The sequence below is a fragment of the Castor canadensis genome, chromosome 10 (assembly GCF_047511655.1).
Source record: "Castor canadensis chromosome 10, mCasCan1.hap1v2, whole genome shotgun sequence".
Taxonomy (NCBI): Eukaryota; Metazoa; Chordata; class Mammalia; order Rodentia; family Castoridae; genus Castor; species Castor canadensis.
This window is the reverse complement of record NC_133395.1, coordinates 2,366,506-2,391,678: the sequence shown is the minus strand read 5'-3', so window position 1 is coordinate 2,391,678 and position 25,173 is coordinate 2,366,506. Positions and strand designations below refer to the sequence as shown.

At 46.8% G+C, this 25,173-nt stretch overlaps 2 long non-coding RNA genes across 2 annotated transcripts; both read right to left on the bottom strand.

Annotated features, from left to right (window-relative positions):
* Positions 1–1,415: 1,415 nt before the first annotated feature.
* Positions 1,416–7,282, bottom strand: LOC141411418 (uncharacterized). The gene is made up of 3 exons (XR_012436132.1): positions 7,172–7,282; positions 2,791–2,871; positions 1,416–1,619 (listed from the first exon to the last, which is right to left on the bottom strand). It is a non-coding gene; the product is annotated as an uncharacterized lncRNA (long non-coding RNA).
* A 6,373-nt stretch (positions 7,283–13,655) lies between these two features.
* Positions 13,656–25,164, bottom strand: LOC141411570 (uncharacterized). The gene is made up of 3 exons (XR_012436410.1): positions 25,029–25,164; positions 15,759–15,821; positions 13,656–13,750 (listed from the first exon to the last, which is right to left on the bottom strand). It is a non-coding gene; the product is annotated as an uncharacterized lncRNA (long non-coding RNA).
* Between the last annotated feature and the right edge of the window lie 9 nt (positions 25,165–25,173).

Here is a 25,173-nt window from a genome sequence, read left to right as displayed (position 1 = left end):
TCTGGGATTCTGGTCACGTCGGCTTCTCTCTCTGTGCTTGGACAAGTCCATGCTGCTGGGCACACTCTTACCCGAGACCCACATGGATGCTGTGTCTCTCAGGGTTCAGCTCAGCTGTCATCTTTTGCAGACAAGGATTCCCTGAGCACCCATTCTGAGATCCCCCACTGTGGGCATTTCCCTGCTCTTTGGCCTCTTCCTAGTGATCTTCCTATCACTAAGATCTTGTTTCCCGTTTACTGTCTGGCCCCCTGGAGAGTAGATCCCCCATGCCAGAGACAGGGCCTTACTCTCCACAGATGCTCAAAAGTTATTAACTGATTTAATGAATACATTTTAAAACTAAATTGCTAGTAGAATTTCATCTTTAGGGATTGGGTTACAAATTTTAAGTTTGATGTTTTTTCTCCCAGTCAAAACTACCTTTAAAGAGGGTTTTTGTTCCCTTGAACGTGGTGGCTGGTGAGACTGAAAAACTGGATTTTATACTTTTTTTTTTGCAGTACTGGGGCTTGAACTCAGGACCTTCACCTTGAACCACTCCACCAGCCCAATTTGTGATAGGGTTTTTCGAGATACCAGCTCCTGAACTATTTGCCTGGGCTGGCTTTGAACTGTAATCCTTTTGATCTCTTCCTCCTGAGTAGCCAGGATTACAGGTGTGAGCCACCGGCGCCCAGCTGGATTTTACACTTCTGAGGGTTCTGTCTGTGGTGCAGGGAGGCTCTGCAGGGCATCCACCCAGAGAGTGCAGTCCGGGAGTCCCTTGTAGCCCAGCCCAGGACCACCTGCCCAGGATTCACAGACTGTGTGACCAGGCCTTGCATACTGGCCTATCACCTGTGCCCTGGTGGGTATTCCTGCTGCCCCAGCTGGGACCACCTCTGCCCGGACAACTTCACTGCCAATGGCTGCAGCACCCACATGTTGTCATTGAATCTACATTCTGCTCTTGGGGACAGGGCCCTTCCATGTGTGTCTTTCCTGGCCCTCTCCCACAGCCCCAGGGCCCCTGTTAGAGTGCACTTTTGGAATTCCATTCACATAGTCCTATTCCTTATTAGAAGTCTACACACACACACACACACACACACACACACACACTACTGATTTCTATGGCGAACCGTAACTAAGGCGCTGAGGCTATGTGTCTTCAATGCTGGGGTTTGAACTCAGACCCTTGCATTTATCTGGGCAGGAATTCTACCTCTTGAGCCATTTCTCCAACCCTTTCGGCTTCAGCTGTTTTTCAGATGGGGTCTCTTGCTTTTGCCCAGGGCTGCCCTTGGACCTCGATACTCCTTCCTCTACCTCCTGAGTAGCCGGAATTACAGGTGTGTCCCACCACATCAAGCTTTGATTAGATTTTCATTTCCTTTGTTTGTGTAAGGGGGAAAAACCCACATCACTGTTAATTTAATATTTAAATATATTAGTTTTATTTGGCTCTCTTTAAATACAGTTTTTCTTCATACAGGGTGATTAGCAACCCACTTCATTCTTACTCTAAGGCGGTACTGGGGTGCACAGTAGGCTCAACTTCTCCTGGAGTATCGGATTCCCGACATGCTTTTGTGTAGCCTCCGTGATTTCTTGAAGTGATTTCTTGAAGTGATTTCCTGTTTGGAAAGAGATTTTGTAGGTGTAGGTGTTCCCCGATTGCTGCTTCAGCCTGAATGTCAGACCTGCCTGGTTCCCTCACACCAGTGGACTGACTTGAGCAATGGCCTGTTGGAATGTGGCAAGGGATGACCCTTGAATGTTTGTGATCCTTCCTCATGCCCTCCCCTGAGCTGCATCAAGTGTGGGCCTCCACAATGCTCTGACCCTGCTCCCAGTCATGGAGTTAGCCCTTCTGGATCCCTTTGGGGACAAAGAGCCCAGTGAGGGAGAATCTCATGGTCAGTTTCCCAGGAGGACACTGGGTAGCAGGAGGAGAGAGCAGGAAGAGAAAAGTGTCAGGGGAACAGGTCCAGAGGGAGTAGTCTGAGTGAGGAGCTGGACTTCACCCTTTGTATGCTCAGAGTCCTTAAACCCCAGAGAGGAGACTGACCAGGTAAGAGGAATTGGAGGGCAGGACACTAGCAGTAAGCGAGAGGGGACAGGTAGGATCCTGGTAACCCAAGTGTGTAAGACAGGTGGGACTCCTAGAGGTGGCGGAGGAACCAGCAGAGAGGCAGGAGGAGAGGCTCAGCCACCTGCTTCTCCAGCTGACCTTTCTGTTTGATGCCTCCTTTCCTCTGCTTCCTCTCTCAGATTTGGAGAAGGGGCAGTGTCTGGAAAGTTCCACAGAGAAGTGTGGGCCAGGGCAGAGCCACAGGGGAAGGAGGTGACCACCTTCTCAGCATTGAGACCCCATGGAACCATGTGTAAAAGGCGAGGGTGGAGATGGGGAAGACTCAGCCCAGGGGAGGCCTCCTGCCTCTCTCAGTGGGTAGCTTGGCCACAAAGGGGCAAGCAACCATGCACCTGGTTGGCATGGGCAATGGCAGCCTCACAGGTCCTAATGGCTCCTGGAAGAAGGGGAACCATCCCACTCAGTTTGACAGGAAGGGAGTGAGCCCCGTGGTGACATGGGCTACGACCCAATGAATTTGACTTATTAGCTTAGGTGTCCCATGGAAAACTCCTAGACAGTTTAGAGGTTTAGAGACTGAGACACCTGCTCCTCCTAGTGCTTCTTAGAAGAGACCCCAAGCTGTGAGAGGCACTTTTAGCCCTCCTCAGCCCAGGAGAGGGACTTCTGGGCAGGAGCCGTCTTTGCACTTAACCATCATCAGTTTCACTTACCTATGGCTACTCGAAGACTGCTAATCACTTTCTCCATAGCTGCGAGGCTTTTAATCTGAAAGAGTATTTCTTTCTCCTCTTCTGTGGGAATAAATCAAGAACAATAAGCAAGAGTTGACAAACAATTATGGTCTAATTTCAAACTCTTGTTTCTCTTTTCAACCATTCTGTCTGGCCCTAGACCCCAGGCTCACAGCCCATACCCTGCACTGCCTCCCACATCCCCGCACCCCTTCATAGCCATCTCTTATCACTCCCCATCTGCTGAGAAAGATGCTGGTAGGGCTGGCTGGGTCTCAGAATATAAGCAAATGCTCTGTGTCTTCACCAATGAGCCTATAGTGGTTCGTTAGTGTCTGTCTCTTTCCTGTTTTTTTCTTTTGGGGCTTGAGCCCAGGGCTTACACCTTGAGCCACTCCACCACTCCTTTTTTTGTGATGGGTTTTTTTTGAGATAGGGTCTTGTGAACTATTTGCCCAGGCTGGCTTCAAACCACGATCTTCCTGATCTCTACCTCATGAGTAGCTAGGACTATAGGCGTGAGCCACGGGTGCCCAGCCCCTTTTATCTTTTGGTATATGGAATAACCATTAGAATAGGACAGATACCATATTAAGATCCAAATATAAAAGATGATTTTAATAAAGATCAGATATCAGGAAAAGAGGTAACCACATAGAAAGTTCTCTCACCCCTTTGCCATGCAGAACCGTCCTAGCTCAGCAGAGTAAGCTTCCATTGCTTTCCCTGCTCTGATGGCTTAACTTTCTCCTTAGAGATTCGTTCCTTTGTGCCCCACTTTTAAAATGTCTTTGCCTCATAATTGCACAGAGTGGATCACAAGGACAACATTGCAGAGTCCTCACTTTGATATAATAGAAGTCAGTCTCAGCGAGCCCTGAACAAGGAGGACTAAGAATCTTGGGGCTGCTGTATTTGTAGAGTGAAAGAATACAAATCTGACAGGCAGGAGCAGGGTTTTGTACAGGCATGTACCGAATCCCTTGAAAAGAGGATTGGAGTTGTGAGGTAGGCAGTCCAACAAATCAGACATCCTGCCTACAAGGATGGGAGGATAAGGATTTGCATCAGCTGCCAGTGGGGCCAGGGTTTCCACAAGCACCCTGGGTGAAGAGCAGAGAGCAGACACCTTCTGTAGGGCAACCCCTCAGGAGGCCTGGCGGGAGGGGCGGGGAAGCAGCTCCTACAGGTTTGGGGACTGGGCTACTCTGACCTCCACCAACAGAAGTTTCTTGTGGTCCCACCTGCTTCTGAGGCTTCAAGTACAGTGTTCTAGCTGGTCACCTGTGATAGGGGCTGAGAGGGCCCTCTATGCAAATGTTTGCAGCCTGCTGCTCTGGGGCCGCCAAAAAGGCAAAGGCGTTCATTCAGTCCAGTTATGTGAAGAAACAAAAACCCAAATAGCCACAGAGCTGTCTAAAATTTTAATTGGTTATCAGAAAAATAAAGCTGGAGGACCACATGGTTTCACTGGTGAATTCTACTTAACACCCAAGGAAGAAGTGATGCCCATCTTACTTGAGCTTTTGAGAAAAAAAGGAGGTGCCACCACCCAACTTGTTACAGCCACTGCCAAAATATGATCTCACTAAAGAGAAAGTTTCAGATCAATGTCTTTCATAAGCACAGATGAAAACTCCTTAGGAAATATTCACAAGTTAAATAAAACAAACAAGAAGAGATAATAGATCCTAAGAAAGTAGTGCCTGGCACAGATCACCATTTTCACATACCAAGGAACTGTGCAGTCATTTCATCTGCAGAAGAAGCACGTGACTGAGTTCATTATGAAAACTCTCAACAAAAAAAGTATAGTAGAAAGGTGGGTGCCAGTGGTGCACACCTGTAATCCTAGCTACTCAGGATGCAGAAATCAGGAGGATGGCAGTTCAAAGCCAGCCTGGGCAGATAGATTGTAAACCCTATCTTGAAAATACCCAACCCAAAAAGGGCTGGTGGAGTGGAGTGGCTCAAGTGGTGGAGCACATGCCTATCGAGCAGGAGGTCCTGAGTGTTAACCCCAGTGCCACCAAAAAAAAAAAAAAAAGATAGTAGGAATGTTCTCAAACTGATAGAGCGTGATACAGAAAACTTCCAACCAACACTGTACTTAAGGACAAAAGACAGAATCAGCTTCTCACTGAAATGGAAGGAACCAGGGATGCTAACCTGCAGCCCCTTTACTCAAGACCCTGCTGGAGGTCCTGGTCCCATGCAATAGGGCAAGAAGTAGAAGTAAACTCCAGAGAAGTCAGGAAGGAAGATGCAGAACTGTGTCGCTCGTAGACGTGGTTGTTCACACAGAAAAGTGCCAGGGAATCTGGGAAATAGCTTCCATCGTGTTAGTGTAACATCCTGGGCCCAAGAAAAGAGCTAACTCTCCACAGACAGCGTTTTGCTTCTCTCCTCCATCAGAGGGGGTCTTTGCCTGTGCACTGGGAGAGTGAGCACTTGCTACTGATTCCCTGGGGACAGGACTCTGCTTCTTCCTCTTTTCCAGAAGCAGTGAGTGTTTGCTGGTGTCCTGAAATATTCTTCTCCTTCAGGACAGAAGAATCTGGGTGGCAGGCCAGGTTGCCTGCTTGGCCTCCAGTGCAGCCAGTCACCTCCTGTGTGCTCAAACCCCCAGCACAGGGCTTTCTCTGGTCTCCTGCCCCACCTAGTCTCCTTTCCCAGGGAGGCCTGTCAGTATCCAAGGTAGTCACAGCTTACAGGCAAACCTGTACTCAGAATTGGCCAAAACCTTGCTGACTTCTACCCAAGGTAGGGTAGCTACTTCTCTTCTGTGCTGTGCCAAAGGCAAGCCAGTCTCTCCTTAGAGATCTCTGTCCCTGGTGGGGACAGTCCACCTGGTGGCCTTTTGACCTTGCCTGCCGGGTTTTACAAGCCATGGTATTGTATTTTATCTGTCCTGTTCTCAGCTAGGATGGGGACTTGCAGCTTTTCTGTGTCCTAAATGGAAGCACAAGTACCATGAACACTGACTGGTTCCTATATCCCTGAAATCATCCCGTTTCTGAGGCTCTGCTGTTTTCATGTCCCTTGACCCGTTCTCACTCAAGGTACACATTGCCCAAAGCTGTCCTTGGCAGGGCTTTTTTGAGGCTTCCACGTGTGTCTCAGCAGCATCCATTCTAGTATTCCAGGTGACATTTCCATGCTTGACCAGAACATTCAGACAGGAACAGCCCAGACTCCGGACCCCAGATCCTGGGTTTATAAATTCCCAAGCAATATCAAACGACAAGTGGCTAATTAGGAGAAAATGTTTCCAGCATATCTCACAGACAAAAGATTAAACCTCCCCCATATTTAAAAAAGTTTTGAAAAGTAGGATTTGGGAAAATGAGAAAAAGATGTCAACAGACAATTCACAAAAAAATATATGCCGGTCACTTATACAAAGAGAAATGTAAGTTAAACATGACATGCCATTTCTCGACCTGCAGTGTGACAAAACTGAAAATGTGTTGAAGATGTACTCTGTAGCCAGGCCTGGGTTGGGGGCAGGCACTGCTGGTAGAAATGCCAACCCCATAGCCTCCCACAGGGGAAGGCAGTGGTCTGAACACACTGTGTATACACTTACCTTTGAACTCAGCAGCCCATTGTGGAAATACACTGCCACAAAATGAAAATCTGTAAGAGTAATTGTCAAGTTGAATAGACTATAGGGGTCCTCTCAGTGTGAAGCTAAGCAACCACAGGAACGAACAGTGAGGAAGGTTTCTCTAATGAGGCATGGGGTGATTTACAACATATAAGGGTAGGTTAAAAAAAAAAAAGAATGTGCAAAAGAGTTTCTACATAAGACATCAGAAAATGCATGTGGACCTTCTGAACTGAGCTCAAGAAACACGGACAGGGTAAATCAAAAAGTAATAGACTGGCCATCTGCAGCTCATGGGTGCAATGAGGGGAAAGAGTCGGGGATGGGAAGGTTAGAAGAACTGGAGATAATTCTGAGAACACTGCTTTTCGTGTTAGAACCATGTTTCTCACACTCTGAAATAAACCAATCGAATCAAGCAGGATGGAGGGAGGACCCAAGATGGAATATTAAATGTAAGTAGCATAACCACACAGAAGAGGACAAGAAAGAACAAAGATGAACTTTGGAAAGCAGTATTTGACTACCTAGGTAAGTCAGGAAACGAAAACAAAAGGTGTATGCAAATCTCGTCCTCTAGTTTTGCAGAAGTACACATTAGCAATTCTGAAACCACTCCCGTGTCATCTAGGACTGAGCAAACTGATAAAATATTGTGGACAATGAGAGCCAGGCTTTTCACAGTTTAAACAAGAAGGCTGTAATGAGCCTGGGGTGCAGGATTGGAATCAGAGATCAATTTGAACTTACAGTGCCCAACACCTGCCAGGCAATGCAGCAGTAGACAGCTCTGTACACAGGTGCGTTGCTCCTCTGTCTGCTGGGAGGGCCTGGAGGCAGTGACACCCCAGTACAAGAAGCACACCCAGAGCACAGATGTCGGTTTCTTACACCACCCTTAGTAAACAAATCAGAGAGTCTGGAGTTTTTTGCAGCGGCAATAAGGAAGGACCAAAGAGGAGGAAGGGTGCTAAAAGTACATAGGTGCTCCCAACAGCAAGACCAGACAATCTGAGTAACAGAAGAAGGGTTTCCAGACCACTGGGAAAAGTGAACCTCTGTAAGGTTACACTGATATCAATACATACTTTAATAAACAAATTAATAGAGAGAGGAGAAAAGTCTTACAGAATTTTAACTAATAAATGCCAAAGGAAGGGATGATGGAAAAAGAAAATCCCCCTTTGTCAAAAGGGGGATTACCACTACAGTCAGAATTTTGTAGACATGAATGCATGAGTGGGCGTTAAATTAGTGGGTGAAAACAAGATGACAAAAAGGACAGTCTTACAGTGTCTCCTCACAAGATACTTAGTTAAAAAAAGAAAAACTAACTTGACTCTGGAGCAACCTTGTGGCTACCACGTTGGTAAGTGATCAGTGCTCGCAGTGTCACTTCTGCAACATGCCTGCCAAAAATGCATCTGGCATGGGGACAGTTCAGACAAACTCAAGTGGAAAGAGATTCCACAGAGTCACAGGCCAGGACTCTTCAAGGTTATGAAAGCCAAAGGTGAAATAGGAAGGTCCCAAGTTGGGGAGCTAAGGTGACAGGACAAGCAGACACAGCAGGGTAATGGACAATGGTCTGTGAGTAAAAAAGCTTGCATCCATGGGTGTCATTGCCATGCCTGACTCCTGGGTTGACCTTGGAAGGTGCTGAGGGGGAAAGAATTTAGAAGTTCTTTGTAATACTTTCGTGGCTTTTTAGCTAAAATAATTCCACAGTGGATACTATTTTAAGTACTACTTTTGTCATACTTTTTTTAAACCTGTCCTGTGGTTTTTCTGCAACGCTTCCCAGACAGGCTGACATATACACCCTGAGTCTCAGACTGCACACGTGTGACAACTGCAGCTGCCTACTTCCAGGAAAATGAACTCCTACCTCAGGTGGGCCATTCTATCCTTTGCTCCACTCAGCTTGGCAGGGTTCCTCCTGCTCCCACTGCAGCTGGGAAGCCTTACTTCTTCAATGAGCTCCGGAGAGCTTTGGTCCCTCCCCAGGATATGCGACAGCACCCCTCCATGGTGCTGGGCCTGGGAGACACCAACCGACAGGTCAGAGCCTCCATGGGCCACCTGTCCCATGCTGGAGCTCTTCCTTCAGGTTGGAGGACCTGTTGTGACCAAACTGAGATGTGGTGACTTCGTGTCCTCTCACTGAGTCTGCTGACTTTCTCCCTCAGTGGCAGCCCTGCCTGGGGCTACATCCCTGACTTCTTCTGTCTGCTCCTCCTTATGGGGACTGTGTCCTGAGCAGTGGTGCGGTGTCTCCATCAGAAAAGTGCTGAAGTTTGACTCAAAGAATTGATTTCTCTAGCCACACTAAGTTGTGGTCCAGGCGCAGCTCCTTGCTTGTGGAATTCTACTCAGAGTGGTCCAGGTGATGAAGACGAAGGTGACACCTGAACACTGCTCTGGAGCTGAAGCCCACCTCAGGGTGCCAGGGCCTGCCTGTCACTTCCTGCCATGACAGTCTCACTGTCCTCAGCTTTGTGAGGGCGGCACAGCATTACTTGCAAAGATGTGGAAATTTTGGGGGAAGAGACGGTTCTGTTGTATGCTGGAGCCCTGCAAGTGTGACCAGCTTCTAACACTTGTCACTCATTGGCCACTGTTACTCATTGCAGCACACTGCACCCAGGACAGCCGTGTGCCAGAGTGGCAATTGAAGGACACAGCCTGAGCCCTCCCAGTTACCAAGGGGCTCTCTGTCTGAGCAAAGGTGACTCTGTTTAGCCAGTGGGGGACTTGGCTCGCTGCCCTTACCGAGGACATTTCAGAAACTGTAACAAGGAACGTAGCACTAGTGGAGGCTGGGCCAGACCAGCCAAAAGATGCAGACAGATGGTCACAGCCTTGGTGTTGCTTCTTGGTGTCACACAGTACCCACCCCTGGACACTGCCTCAGTTGTAAATTCCTTTCCAATTGTTAATTCCTCCACAGTTGCAAGTTCCCCAAAAGACAAGGGAGTCTCTTGGCTGGTTCAGACTGGAAAATGCTGCATTTACCCAAGAGGTCTTCCATTTGACCTCTTAGGTAAAGCCCTCTACTTAAGACCTTATGAATATTGGTCGCATACAATTAAAAACCTGGAAACCAGCATAAACGCATGCACAGAAAGTCTCCTGTGTTATATAACAATATAACAGATGCTCAAACCGTGTTAGCTAAAAAGCGTGGACTCCTTACTCAGGCCCAGAAATTAACTAAAAGCAGGAGAAAAAGCTTGTTATCTTTCCTCCATTTTGTATCTGTCTTTGCTCTGAGCCATTCTCTTTGCAGTCACCTTGCAACCACCTTGGAGTCTAAGAAAGATGATGACAAGGGACAGAAACTACCCTCAACAGTAAACCTTCCTCAGGGTGGACCACCTGCCTGGACCCTCTTCCAGAGCAGACTGAAATAATGACCAACCAGACCACACCTGTGACTGAACTGTTTAACTGTGCATCCCTTTTGTCTCCTGCCCTCAGTTCTTTGTCTATTTAAACCTTTAGCTCATGTCTGTACCCTGAGATGGCTGAAGATGAACTGAGTGCTTACTCTATCTTTTCCCACGACATGACCCTAGTCGTGTAATAAACCTCCTTTCTCTGCCTTCACCACACCTCTTTGTTTGACGTTTAGGGGTGGGTAGTTGGACCTGGCATATGAAATCTCAGAATTTTGGCCTTGTATCCAAAACTCCAGTTTCAACAAGACCTTGTCAATCCAACTGTCAATCCCGCCTCCACCCTCTCCCCACTTGCCCTTACAACTGTGAGAGGAACAAATGGCACAAGTAACTTTGTTTCAGATAAAAGAAACAAGGTATCCTTAAAAACAAACATCTAAGGAGACCTGAGGAAAGGGCTTCTCACCCAGATAATAAAATACAGCCATCTTTCTTCTAGATAAAGGGGGACAGGAAAGCTCTTTGAAAACAAACATCCAAAGGGATAAGAAACAGGCTCCTCTAGGAAAATAAGGCAGCAACCTTCCACAGTGTACCAAGAGGCAGTCATAAAACGTAAGTGGCAGACCTCGAGGCCAGGATGAGCTAGCAAGACCTCTCCTGGAATGTCCACTTTGATAAGGATGGGGTCAGCCAAATGGTCAGGTTCGGTGAGAAGTTAATTAGATAGCACCCAATCACAAATGTAAAAGAGAGGAGCCTGAGTCAGACAACGCCTTAGATTATCCCCTAGACTTCAGCTACTCTTTGGCTTAGCTCTTTCACTGAGTCCCACCCACCAGGTCACTTTGCTGTCCTTTACAATAAACTTTGTGCTTGCTTTACTCTTACCTCCTGGTCCGGTATTTTCAATCATCGGCCAGGTCACGAACTCAGGATTGACCATCTAGTTCCACAACAACCGGTGCTCTGTGCCAGCTGGCCAGAGCCCGCCACTGCTTCTTTTGTGATGCCTATACTTTTCCCTTCAGGAAAACTTTCCTACTGCTTTGCAATTTGTGCCTTTGTCCAATGCATTGTTTGAAGACACAAGAACCTGAGAGCTTCTCCACCAGGTCTTCTGAGACCACCCTTCAGTAACATTTGCACTCTTGAGCTCAGCAGAGGATCGGGCGCAAGAGGAAGTTGAGGCTGCTCTAGCTTTCACTTGTCCTGCACTTCTGTCTCAATGTCTTCTCACCTCTGCTCACTGGTGGCCTGGGCCCCATGTGCAGCCCCTGACTTATAGACCACAGATGTGGGTGAAGAAGCTGCAGGGCCATTGGGAACCCGCTGCCAGGCAACTGGATGGTGGTGGTGTCTGGTGTCTGTCCCAGCGAGGCACCCAGGCAGCTCAGCCCAGGCTGCTGCTGTAGGCCTTGGCTTTCCGGGACTTTTTTTTTTTTTCCTTAAGTATGGATTCATTACTGCAGACTCCAGGCAGAGTTCTACGCCACATGGACCCTCCTCTCCACTCTCTTTTCTGGGTACCTTGTCTCCAAACTACCAGGGTCTCCTATTAGCCTCTGGTTGCCCTTGACCTTCCTGACCCAAAGTCATAACTCACCTTAAGGGATTCATTTATGTTAAAGGGTGGTCCAGTGCCTTGGGGCCTGAATGAATCAGGCCCCAGCAACTTGATAACACTAGAGAGGGCAAGCTCCACGTGGAGGCCACAGATCAGTCCCTGGGACTGGGCAGGGGATATGTGAACAGCACACTGGGGGTCCACAGTCCTATCTGCACATAGGATGAGGTTTGGGGAGTCTGCTGTCCTCCAATGCACTGTTCCCTGAGGGTGGAGCCGTCTTCAGGGTGCAGCTTGCCTCAGGATCCTCTGTTAGGTCTCAGATCCCCTTCCTTTCAGTGCTGTTCTCAGTCCCTGGACTCAGGGCTTTGGTCTGCTTTTATCTGCTGCTGTCCCCTCCCTGAGGACCGTGCACTTGCTGGGTGCCTTCAGTTTGGACACCCCTGCAGTCTTGTTGACTTTGGGCAGCTACTGGCTACATTTAATCTAGAACCACCAGACAATTCATTCAGTTCAAAAAATGAATAGGACAAGTTCAGAAGTGATAGAAACACTAAATAGAACCAAGTTCTTGTTTAAGCCCTGAAACAATCCCTCCACCCCTCCCGCACTGGCTGTGGTCCCTAGAGAAAGGACAACGGGTTGAAATGCAGAGTCCTGGGCCCATCCAGGACTCCCCTCCCTATGCCTGAGGCCACCAAGATTGGAGTCCAGGCCTGGGCCTGTGTGTGGGGCATGCCACAGATTCTGCTTGTATGTCCTGTGAGCTACACAGGCACTCTTCCTTGATCTTAATACTTAGAGATCTGTCACCCTCTGGCTGTCAGACTTCCTCTCTGAGTTTTTGCACACGGCTCGTTCTCAGCAAGCTCACTGAGAGGATGGCTTTTCCTGATTCCTGGGACACCTGGGGCCGCACTGGCTCTCTCTGTACCTCCCTGGGAGAGGCGACTCAGCTACAAGTCTAGGACATGGACTCTCATGACTTCTCTCTCCTGGGGTTTGTGGGCCCATGAGAAAACATTTCTGTTGGGATCCTCTGGGCTGTGTGATCCAGGACTGGCCCCAGGGCAGAGCTGGGGCTCCTGGGGGTTCCTCAGCCCCCCAAGGCTTGGGAAATCTGCCCAACTTGGAGGAAATAACCATGACCTCTAGCCAACCATTCCACCCATCACCAAGAGGAAGTTTGCACCCGTATCTGTCTGACTCGGTCTCCCCAGTTACGTTCAGAACCTAGCAGGGGATTGGCAGGCCATATTTACCATCAAAAGCAACTTTCTCTGTATTTTCAGAAGAGGGCTTGTTCTCAAAATGTTTCTTAGGAAGATTGCTGTAATTCTCTTTCAGATGGACAACTTTGATGATGAATATGCAAAAAATGGGAGAAAATTTTCTTGATTACAAACCTGAGAACATTTTTGGCCCAGGCTTTGCTTTGAAATGTTAGGTTGGAATGATAGCAAAGTTTCTGAGTTCTATTTGGAAATGTGTCTGTAAACGTCAAGCGCCATTCGACTGCCTTGAGCCCTGAGGTTTGAGCCTGGGCGGGTGTCGGGTAAACAAAGCCCAGGAAGCGGAAATTTATTCACATCAGAAGCAAAACCTCGAGGAAACACCACCCTTCCTGCTGCTGGCACATCTCAAATGCTTGTGATTTCTGACGCCCAGATCCCGCCTTAGCAGCTGTCCATCACTCCTGTCTGACCTTCTGTGCTATTTTATTTGGTTTTGACAGCTCTGATGATATTTTATTTTATTTTAATCTGATGATTAGGAGCAGCATTTTGGAAAAGCACATGCTTGTTTTGTTCACTACTCTTTGTGGCCGTGGACAAGTCACGGGCTGGACCTTGGTTTTACCTCCTGCCAAATGGAGTCATAGAACTGCCCTGCTGGCTCAGAAGCTGTCAGTGAGCACAGAGGAGCAGCACAGGTCGGGCTGGCACATGTGGGCTCGAAGTCCTTATTTCTGAGCGCCTTGTGTTCTTGCAGCAGCTAAATCCCATCTGCATCCCGAGCGCAAGAACATGCGTGAATGTGCACCCAGAGATCATCCCAGAATAAAGGTAAGTCTCCCCTGCCACCGAGGCTTGACAGCCCAAGTCCCAGGAAGGCTATGACAGTGGCTTGGACAACTGCTTCTTCCACATGTCCACCTGCCTCTGCCCAGGTGCAGCTGCTCCTAAAGAATGCTTTAAAATGAAGGTTCTGTATTCACAGATTTGGGAACATGTGCAATTATAGGGTTAAAAAGAGGGATATACTTGCTTTTTTCCTTTGTTGTTGTTGGTGTTAGTGGTTTTTCACTTTTGAAAAATACTGATTTGTTCGGATCCAAAATCTCTTGGACTAGAATTTCATCTTGAAAAAACACACAAGAACATGTTAGATGCATTGGCCCAGGGCTGATGCCCTGTGTGCAGTCTGAACCTCAGGGAGCCGTGAGCACAGAGGCGGGAAAACAGGAACCCCAGGAGCTCGGTGGATGGGGACCTGACTCTCTGGAGAACCTTGACTGTGGCAGGAAGGCCACTGCCTCCCTAAATAATTTCAGAAAAACGAGACTGTCTGGGTAACTTCTAAACATTTTCTCCTGCTAGAGTGTAGATGTTGAAGGTCCCCAAAGGTCTGTGTATCAAAGGTCCCAGGGTGGTGCTCTAGGGAGGTGTTGGACCTTTAAGAGGTGGGGCCTATGGGGGGGCGGTCCTGTAGGTCATTGGGGGCATGCCCTTGAGGGGGACTGTGGGACCCTGGCTCCTTCCTCGGTTGTGTCCCCTGGCCATGAGGTAAGTGGGTTTTTCCCACCTCAGTTCCTACCACGATGTGCTGAATTACCACAGGCCCAAAGCAACGGGGCCAACTAACCATGGGTTTTGGAGGTGGAAACTCCAAAGCTGTGAGTCAAAATAAGGCTCTTACCTCAGGTGTTTTGTCACAGTGATGGAAAACTGACTAATCCTCCCCCCCATCCCAAAACATGATACTGGAAGCCTAGGCCCCAGACAAGGTCATCATTCTCCATCCTGCCCTCTTGTCATTCCGTCCTGTCTCTGTCCTTCAGTTTGAATGAATGTCCTTCCTGATTTCTACTCAAATGCAGCTGTATTTTCTTCCTTTTTATCCTTCGGACCTCTCCCACGAACCTTCTAACATAACAGACCTGGGTGGGCCTTCGTGCTGGTTCTTTCCTCACTTGACTAAAATCATGGGTGGATTTCTTCACATCTCTCACCTTTGTTTTCCTTCTGTAAAGGGGGTGCATGTTTCTGAGGCTCACATAAAGCAGAAGTACCCAGTGTGGTGTGGGGACCATGGTGGAGCTAAATTAGTGGCAGCTGGGAATTGCCACATCTCAGCAGCATGGCAGTCATCCCGTCTAGGGACAGTGCTGGGTAAGCTTCCTGGGGACAGCTTGCTGCCAGCCTATCCTGATGTCAGAGATGAGGTCACCTGCAGGATGGAGACTGAGTCTCCTGTGTCTGAGACATGAATGACTTAGAGGGTGGATGGCAGTAGCACAGGTGAACTGGTACTGTTGACTCAGCCATCCACTCAGTCATTCATGCAATCAGCCAATCAATCAATCAATCAATTAGGCAATCCAAGAAGGTCTCCCACCCCTAGACTTGGAAGTGGAGAAGAGCCCACTTCCTGGCGGAGGTCCTTCCTGATCCATGTCACCTGGCAGCATCTGTGTTACTATTAGAACCCTCCTGATGAGGCTCAGCTTTCCAGCTGGAGGTGACCTCCATCTACTCCTGGCCCCACCTGACAGGTGACCTGACCCCTTCACAAGCACAAAGCGTTGCTCACACAGTGAGCACTGCCACAGGGTAGCTCTGGCCATGTGGACACGGGAATGTGGCTGGATCTAAATGGAATGGGCTCTGAGCTAAAGTGTGACTGGGTTTTGAAGACTCCGTGTGCTCTGAGGACTGGAAACGTCTCATTGCTAACTGCACAGTGGGGAGAGAAGGCTGGAGGAGCCCATGCTCAGCCTCGGGTGCATGGTTGGCATCTGGTTTAATGCAGAAGCTACACAGGGAGGCTTGGGTGGACTTGATCCTGGGCGTTTCTCACAATCTCCTGGGTGACACAGATGCTTCTGGACCTCACTTTGAGAAGGCTCCAGGTGTGTGTGCGTGTGTGTGAGTTTCAGTTCTGACAGTCTGAAATTCAATATCTTTCTTAATTTTTAGGGAGTTTGGCTCTCAGATGTAGGCACCCTCAGGGAATGGGAAGGTTATTCTGCCCTATAATCAAATCATTTCCTCCAATGTTTGCAACTGGTGACAGGTCATTTGGAAACACCCATTGACAACACCCTGCCCCACCCACAAACCAGGTATTTGCTATGGGAACTACTTACCAAATACTGTAGCCACATCATCGTCCAAATTTTTGAACTTTGATGGTACTTCGGATTGTGAGTCTGGCAGAAAAATAAAAATCTTATAGTTTAACAATGTTCGTTGATTTACGTTTACCCCTCTGTAAATGGATATGGTTTTGTGGAATATCCAGTAGCCTGCTGTATGGGAAGGGTCCCCACTTGGAGTCTCAGTCTCTCCCATGAGCACCGAGAGTAGTTTCTTGTGTGGAAAGTGTTAGGAAGGCACCCACCAATGGGGCAGCTATGAGGATGAGCACCCGATTTGCTCAGGTGCCCCAAGAGGAACGTGCCCTTCTGGTCACTGGAATCACTCTCGTGGATGGTAACAAAAATCACAAGGTCCCAGGGCTACCTCAACTACTTTGGGCACACAAAACAAGAGGGCACCCACTTCCTTTGGTTAAAAAGCAACTCTTTTTCCTCCTTTGTGAGCTGTGAAGATTATTATCTGGGAGGCTACCACACCTCGGATTCCTACCTGAGCACCCCACAGCCCAGCTCACCGGAAACAGGAAGAGGAAACCTGTGCTCAGCCTCTAACTATGGCTTTCTACAGTCACCAATCCATATTTGCTTTGCTCTGAGAATCCCTCACAAATATTTTCCCCATGTGCCCCGTGTGTCCAAGCTGCTTGTGGGCTGGTGCTGCCTGATTTACTCTGTGGTTCTGTATTTGGGGGACTCAGTAATCATTGCTCTTTCATGAGCAAAGCATTTCAGAGTGGGCCCAACTGCATGTAGGAAGTGGAGTCTTGTGTGTGAACTGAAGGGTTCAGGAAGTCAGTTGTTCCCAAGGTCCAGGGCCGTCTGGTCTGTGGCCTCCACTCCCTGGTGGACAGGAAGTGGTGCCCTGAATGGTCAGGACACTATGGCAATTCCCAGTGTGGCTCCCTCCTCAGCACCCACCAAGTGGTTCCTCCCTTCTACATTTACAGCTTTTCTCCATCAGAGGTTGAGGTGTCTCTGGGTCCTTCCTGGTGCACTTCCTTGGCTTGAGATCAAGGTGGGCCTCTTCCTCCAGTGCCAGGTCGTGGGCAGCCCGAAGGATGGCAGGCTGGCCCACCGCACCTCTCCTCTCTGGGCCCGAGCTCTGTCTGCAGAACTGAAGTTCCAAGGGAAACCAATGACACAGCTGATTCTCAAGTGGTTTTAATGAAGGCCCATCTGCATAGCAATAGCTCATCTGCAGGCCGACAATGCGGGGAGTGTGCAAAAAGGTCTGCAATGGTGATGACAATCTTCCCAGCATGCCGACCTTCGGCAAAGCAACAAACAGAAGTACAGTCCTCTGTGGATGAGGCATTAATGGATCATTAAGAATGGGCACAGCTGTGCCGTGCCAGCGCTTTGTTAAAAATATTCATTTTGTGTCTGTCCCGTAATTACAATGGAGCATTGTGCAAGTCAGCCGCGAGCACTGGCGTAAAGTAGTTCTGTTCATAGAATCCACGCTGGTTATGTCCATTGTCAAGTGTAGCTGCTTCACCACGGTTTTCCTGTTGTCACCTCCTCCTGAGAGTCCCAGTTTCCAGACGGTACTTGCCAGTGTGGTCAGGACAGGACACTGCTCCCCTCACTGCACACTCTGGCTCCATGAAGTTCACCGCTGCGTCCCGAGTTTGCTCTGGTTAGTTTGGGGACTGCACTACCTTGCCCTTCTCCATCACCAAGGCCCTGTCCTTCCTCTCAGTGCTCAGCACCTCCGTGTGAGGGATGTACACACTGTGGTCGGCACAGCTCACTTGGAAAATGGCAAGACCCCAGAGTTGGGTGAGGAGACCTGTGTCACTCTCAGAGCAGTGTGGTAACTGCCCCTTCACTGGACTCATGAGCTGGGGAAGACCTTGAGGGTTACCCAAAGTTTTGGCTGGGTCTTGGGAGGTAATGACTGGCTGGTGGCAGGAGTGAGCTGCTTAACAAACACCTTCTGAGAAATCCTGGGTACAGGCAAGAGCTAGGTGCTGGTGGCTGTCCACAGGAATGGATAGGTAGAGTGGAGGTGGAAGAATTTTAGTAAGGACATACATCCCGTGACTGTTTTGGAGACTTCCTTCCCCCAACACCTAACCACAGTTTCCTATGTAAGCACCTCAGAACTAATTTCTTTTAAGAAAAAGGGAGGCAGTCCAATCCTGCTTGTATCTTGGTTGACACTTTAAAGAATAGAGGAGACAAAAGTTCAAGTAGATTACCTGCTTTGTAAGTATAAACTCAGTGTCACCAAAAAAATATCTATAGGATAACATTAAAAGACCCAAAGGATGTATGATTGAAACAGAGGAGGGAGAAGAGGTACAGGCCAAAGTATAGAAAACTTATTCAGTGAAATAACAGCAGAAAACCTCCCCAGTCTGGGGAAGAGATCAACATGCATTTAGAACCCCAAATAGACATGACCAGAACAGAACCGCTCCACAACACATCCTTGATGTATTTCAAGCCCTGAAAGAAAATAACTGTCAACCTAAATTACTGTATCCAGCAAAATCATCCTTCAGAATCTAAGGAGAAATAAAGACCTTTCAAGATGAGCATAAGTTAAAGGAATTCATAACCACTAAACCAGCATTACAGAAAATACTTAGAGGAATCACATGCCCAGAAGAAGAATCAAGATATACACATTTATGGAGCATGGGAGTGAATAAATCTCACTAGAAGAGTAGATAAACAAATGAGAATTAGGAAATAATTAAACATTATTAATTTAGTAAACCAGCAAGCCTCTAAGATAATAAAGGAGAAATAAATGAACATAGATTATTTTAAACAACCAGAAGAAAAACAGCAAAATGACAGGAACTAGTACATACCTTTCAATAATAACCCTGAATTTAATTGTTCTTAATTATTCAATTAAAAGTTGCAAACTGGTTGACTGGATTGACAGTCATAGTTTGCTGCCGGCACAAAATTCACTCCATCGTCAAGAACACAGACAGAAAGTGAAAGGATGGAAAGACAATATCCCAAGAAATGGGAGCCCAAAGCAGCAGGAATAGGTATAGTCAGGTCTGACAAAACCGACTCTGAGCTAAAACTGGTCAAAAGAGCAAAGACGGTCACTGCATTTGGATAGTGGGAACAACCCACTAAGCAGATATGACAGTAAATACACATGCACTTAGTGTTGGAGCATCCAGCCTTGTAAAATAAACACTGCTGGACACAAAGGGAGAGATAGATCCCACCATCATCATCAGACCATCCAGACAAAAAAAACCACAAAGAAATATTAGTTAGATTACAATAGCGATCAAATGGACTTAATAGGCACTGCCGAATACTCCATTCAATAGTGACAGATTACTCATGACTTTCATCAGTGCATGGAACTTTTTCTAAAATAGGCTATATTAGGTTATAAAGCAAATCTTTAAAAATTAAAAAAAAATAGAATCTGTTACTTGCATCTTCTCAGATCATAATGGAATGAAACTAGAATTCAACAAGACTAATTCCAAAAATCATACAAATGTGGATGTTGCGTAACACACTTGAACAAAAAGTGGGCAATTGAAGAATTCAGAGTGAAATTAAGAACCCTACAACAAAATAAAAATCGAAACACAACATACCAGAACCTGTGAGGTACAGTGACACAATACTACGAGGGAAGCTTATAGCTACGCGTGCCTACATTAAAAAACAGAGCTGGAGGCATTGCTCAAGCAGTAGGGTGCCTGCCCAGCAAGCACAAAGCCCTGAGTTCAAACTCTGGTACTGCTAAAAAAACCAAAAAACCAAAACACAACCCAAAACAGTAATAACAAAAAACCCAAGCCAAAACAGTACCAATAAAAACCAGAGAGATTTCAATTAAATAACTTAATGATGTATCTCAGAGTCTTAGAAAACCATGAATGAACCAGATGCAAAGTCAGCAGAAGGAAAAAAATAATAAAGAAAATAATAGAGATCAGGCAGAGATTGATGAAATGGAAATGAATACAATGAAACAAAAAGATGATTCTTTGGAAAGATAAATATGATTGACAAGTCTTTACACAAACTAAAAGAAAAAGAGAAGACACAAATAAAGTTTAAGATGAAAAGGGGGATATTAAAAAAGTTACCACTGAAATTCATAGGACTCTTAAGGGATTTTTTGAAAAATTATATGCCAATAAATTTGAAATCTGGAAGAAATAGACAAATTTCTGCACACACGTGACCTGCCAAAATTGGTCCAAAAGATTATTAAAAAAACCTACAAGGAATGAGATTGAAGCAGTAATAAAAAGTCTCCCAACTAAGAAACGCCTAGGACCAGACTGATTGATTGCTGAACTTTACCTTAGTTTTAAAGATGAACTAACATTACCAATGCTTCTCCGAGTGTTTCATAAAATGGCAAGGGAAGCGAACACTTACAAATTCATTCTACAATAGTAGCATTACTAGGATACCAAAATATGATGACCAAAAGGAAAAATGAAAAAAAGAAAAAAATCATAAAGTCATACATGACAAGCCCATAGCCAACATCACACTGGGGGGAAATTGAAAGCATGTCCTCTAAAATCAGAAATGAGACAGGGATGTCTCATTCACTCTTACTCAGCACAGTGGAAATTTTAGCAGAGTAATCAGGCAAAAGAAAGAAATAAAAGGGATGCAAGAAGAAGAGGAGGAAGTTAAACTATCCCTGTTTGCAAATGATGGTTCTACACTTACAGAACCCCAAAAATGCCATCGAAAAGACTCTTAGAACTGATAAACAAATTCAGTAAAGTAGTTGTGTATAAAACACAACTACTATTTTTATTGTATAAAAATTCAGTAGTTTTTCTATACACCAATAGTGAACTTGCTGAGAAAGAAATGGGAAAAGCAATCCTATTCCCAATAGCCTCAAAAAACAATATCCAAAATATAAACCTAATTCCATTCCCAAGAGCTTAAAAAGACCCTAGATATAAACCTAACCAAAGACCTCTATAATGAATTATAAACCACTGAAAAAAGAGACTGAAGAAGACACTAAAAAGATGGAAAGCCATTCCATATTCTTGGGTCAGAAGAATTAATGTTGTTAACTCGGCTATACTACCAAAAGTGAGCTAGAGATCAATGTAATCCCCATCACAAAACCAAGGACATTTTTCAAGAGCTAGGAGGGCAATCCTAAAAGTCACATGGAAGCACAGCAGCCAAAGCAATTCTGAGCAGAAAGAGCAATACTGGAGGTACCACAAGACCTGACTTCAAGTTATACTACTTCAGCATAGGAACAAAAACAGCACAGTGCTGGCAAAAAACAAAAACAAAAAACAGATAAACAGACATGCACACCAATGGGATAGAATAAACCCATGCAGAGACGGGAATGGCATAGGATAAGTCCAGAGATAAATCCATGCAGCCACAACCATTTCTCCACAAAGGTGCCAACAACATACATCGGAGAAAGGATGGCCTCTTTACCTGATGGTGCTGGGAAAACTGGGTATCCTCATGGAGAAGACTGAAACTAGAGTCCTACCTCTCACCCTGCACAAAACAAACTCCAAATGGATCAAAGACATTGAAACTTCTAGGAGCAACTGCAGAGAAAACGCTTAAAGGTGTCACACAACCAGTGACTTCCCAACTAGGACTCTGACAGCTCAGGAAGTAATAGCAAGAATTGACAAATGGGATGATGTAGAATTAAACTTTTAGGGGTGAGTGGAGTGGCTCAAGTGGTACAGTGGCTACCTAGAAAATGCGAGGCCCTGAGTAAAGGAAAAACTTACCAGCCTGAAGAGTCAGCCTATGAAATGCGATAAAACCTTTGCCAGCTACTCACCTAACTGAAGATTAATAGCTAGAATTTATAAAGAATTGACAAACCGTAACATGAGAAGAACAAGCAATTCAATAAAAAAAAATGGGCAAGTGATCTGAACAGACACTTCTCAAAAGAAGAAATACAAATGGCCAATAAACATGAAAAAATGCTCAGTGACCTTGACCATCAGGGAGGTGCAAGTCCAAACGGCACCGAGATTCCTTCTCAGTCCAGCCAGCATGTCTGTCCTCCACAATGTAAGAAATGACAGCTGCTGATGAGGATGTGGAGAGAAAGGAGCCCTCATGCATTGTTGCTGGGATTTTAAACTTGTTCAACCACTATGGAAGACAGTATGGAGGTTCCTCAAAGAACTGAAAGTAGACCAGGCATAGGGACGATGTGTGTATCCCAGCACTAGGACCATGAGTTTCAGACCAGCCTGAGCTACACAGTGATAACCTATCTCAAAAGAAAAATATGTCACTTGCAGGAAATGGATGGAACTGGAGGACATGTTTAGTGAAATGAGCCAGATACAAAAAGATAAGTATGTGATTTCTCACATATTTGGAAACAAAAAAAGAAAGAGGGGAAAGGAGGGAGGGAGAGAGAAAAGAACAAGAAGGAGGAGGAGGGAGGGAGAGAGAAAAGAAGAAGGAGGAGGAGGAGGGAGGGAAGGAAGGAAGCAAGGAAGGAAGGAAGGAAGGAAGGAAGGAAAAGATGACCTGAAAGTAGAGGAGGGGTATAGGGAAAGGAAGGAGATGGGCGTGTGGGTGGAGAGAGAGGCAAGAAAAGGCAGAAGAAAGAGTGGCTATGACAAAAATACAATATATGCATATGTATTAACATCACAGTAAAGTTCATTCATTTGTGCAATTAACATGCGTTAATAATCTCTACAGAAAATACAAAGGAAAAGGGAGGAGGAATGGTGGCATCCTTCACGCTGTTGTTGGGCCCTGGTGACCACCTGCCCTCTCCACAGACACAGGACCAGGCTGACCTGTCCTGCCCAGGTCAACTCTGGCTGTGGCTGTGGCGCTCAGTCCTCCTCTCAAGAGCGTCCTGTAAGCCTTGCAGGCGTAGGACCGACTTGTCCACTCTGGGGCTGGACTGGGAGCCCTAGTCAGGCCTCTTTTCTTGAGCCTTGGTCCTGGTTTACTTCTAAGGATGGCTGAAGTGGAGCCAGGCATGACTTGTACCGAGAGCCAGGGCCAGGGAGGCCCCACCTGCTTCCGAGGCTTCTGCTCAAAAGGTGCCAACATCCCTTTCCCTACACAGACGTGTCAAAACAAAAGGGGACAGATGGAGCCAAGCATGAGGGACCCTGCTTGCGACCTGGTTCCAACCAACCAACCAATTGCAAAAGGACATCCTCAGGTAATGAAGTGACTTGGACATGAACCGGAATTAGCTGATCTGAAGCGTTTCATTAATTTTGTTAGTGCGACTGTAACATTTTGGATATATAAAAACAATGCCTTTATCCATTAGCAAGAAAACATTTAATGTGACATGACGGAACACTGACAACAGTGCTGGAAAACACACCCAAATGAATAATGTGTGAGTGCGTGCATGTGTGTGTACAAAGACCAGGAAGGCAAAACGTGCACAATTATTGAAACAGGGACGCACACTCGGAGGTCCATGACATTTTTCCTTACTGTTGGGTAAGTCAGAAAATTTCCACGTATTAATAAAAAGTTAAAATTTATAATGTATGCAACTCTGCCATGGAGTTCTGGAGTTAAAAAGGGCTTGAAAAGCCCAAAAAAACAAACACAAACTTCCTCAATTCCATAAAGAGTAAGTATCCCTTGGTGAATTTGGGTAAGTGAGGAAGCAGAATGTCTCAGTCCATTTTTGCTGCTATAAAAAAATACCTGAGACTGGGTAAAAACGAGTGGAAATTTGTTTCTCATAGTTTTGGAGGCTGGCAAGTCCAAAAGCCAGGTTCTGGCAGGTTTTGTGTGTGTCGAGGACCATTTCCTGCTCCCCAAACCCTACTTCATTCCTGTGCCCTCATGGGGCAGGAGGTGGCCAGATGAGCTATGAGAACCCTGTATGAGGTCTCTGTTACAACGATTTTAATCCTACTCACTGGGGAGAGCCCTCACAGCCCAGTCACCATAAAGACCCCACCTCTTAATATTGTAACTACTATTTCAACACCTGAATTTTGGAGGGCACACCTTCAAACCATTGCAGAAAAGGACGTCACCTGCCTGATTCAGGCCCGGGGCTCTTTATCTGCCAGTCTCCTTCAGACTCTTCGGAATACATCCTAGTTGGCCAGGGCCGCGCTTCTTCCCAGCAGCACAGCAGGAGGACAAAGGAGAGGGTCCCTGCCCCTGTATACACTGCCATGTTCCCTCCAGTTGAAGGAGGAGGACCTTCCTGGAAGTCTTCAGCTTCTCCAGCCTTGGTCTCCTGGATACATGGAATGCCATGGGCCTGTGACATCACGACCAGGAGGTGAGCTGGGGGTCTGTCCTGTGGGGGTGGGGGCCATGCCCAGGGTTTGCTCCTAGAAAGAGGAGGGGCTGGTGGGGTCCTGTAGTAACCGAGATCCTCTCTGCTCCCTTCCATGGCCTGTTCTGTGTCCTCAGTCCTCAGAACCCCCAGGATCCAAGAGTAGGTTGCAAATCAGGACCCTAAGTACAAATGGCCAACCCAGCAGAATCTCCTTGAACCCAGCAGGATCTCCTTCCATGAACAGAGACGTGCCAGGATTCAGGGCACTTGATGAGTTACAGGGCACGTTTCTGGACCGGCAGATCCAGTGGCCTTGAAGGACACAGGCCCAGATCTCAGGTCCCCAAACTCTCTCCCAGCTCTGAAATCCCAAGGTCATGAGGCACAGGAATAAAGGCCCAGACATCCTGTGTGAAACACAGGGGTGAGGGCCCCAGTGTCCTGTGTGAAAGACAAGGGCTGAGCCCCCACAGTGTCCTGCATGAAACGTAGGACCGAGGGCCCAGGTTCCAGCCATTCCTCCCCCGTCTTCTCTTTCTTGGCCTCAGCTCCAATCTCTCCGTGGCAGTTGGACTTCCATCACAAGACAGAAAACATGAACACATTATCTTCCATTATGCTCTCTTTCTACTACAGCTTTCAGAGTTCTCCCTTAGCACTAGGTAGATGCTACTAAGGAGTCACTCTGGTTTGGTTCACCTGGAATTCATCCCATCCCCGGGCCACTTCCTATGTACAGGGCTCAGAAAGGGCTGGCTGCTTCAGCCTGTGTCAGGTTTGGAGTTCCAGCGCTTGGCAGGCTAGGAAGTTATCCTAGACACTCCAGGGCAGCAGTGCACCTTGCAATGCAGGTGCTCTACCACTTGAGCCACACCTCCAGTCCATTTTGCCCTGGTTATTTTGGAGATGGGGTCTCAAGAGCTATTTTCCCAAGATGATCTTGAATTGTGATCCTCCCAATCTTAGCCTCCCAAGGAGCTACGATTACAGACCTGAGCCACTGGCTTTGTTTAATTCTTGATCAGAGACATCTCTGTTCCTTGTGTTGAGCTTTCTTTGTCTTCAGTATTTGGCTTTTCTCTGTCTGGTGTAACTCCTTTGTCTTTTTCACCTCTATTCATTGTGGTTTTTTTTACA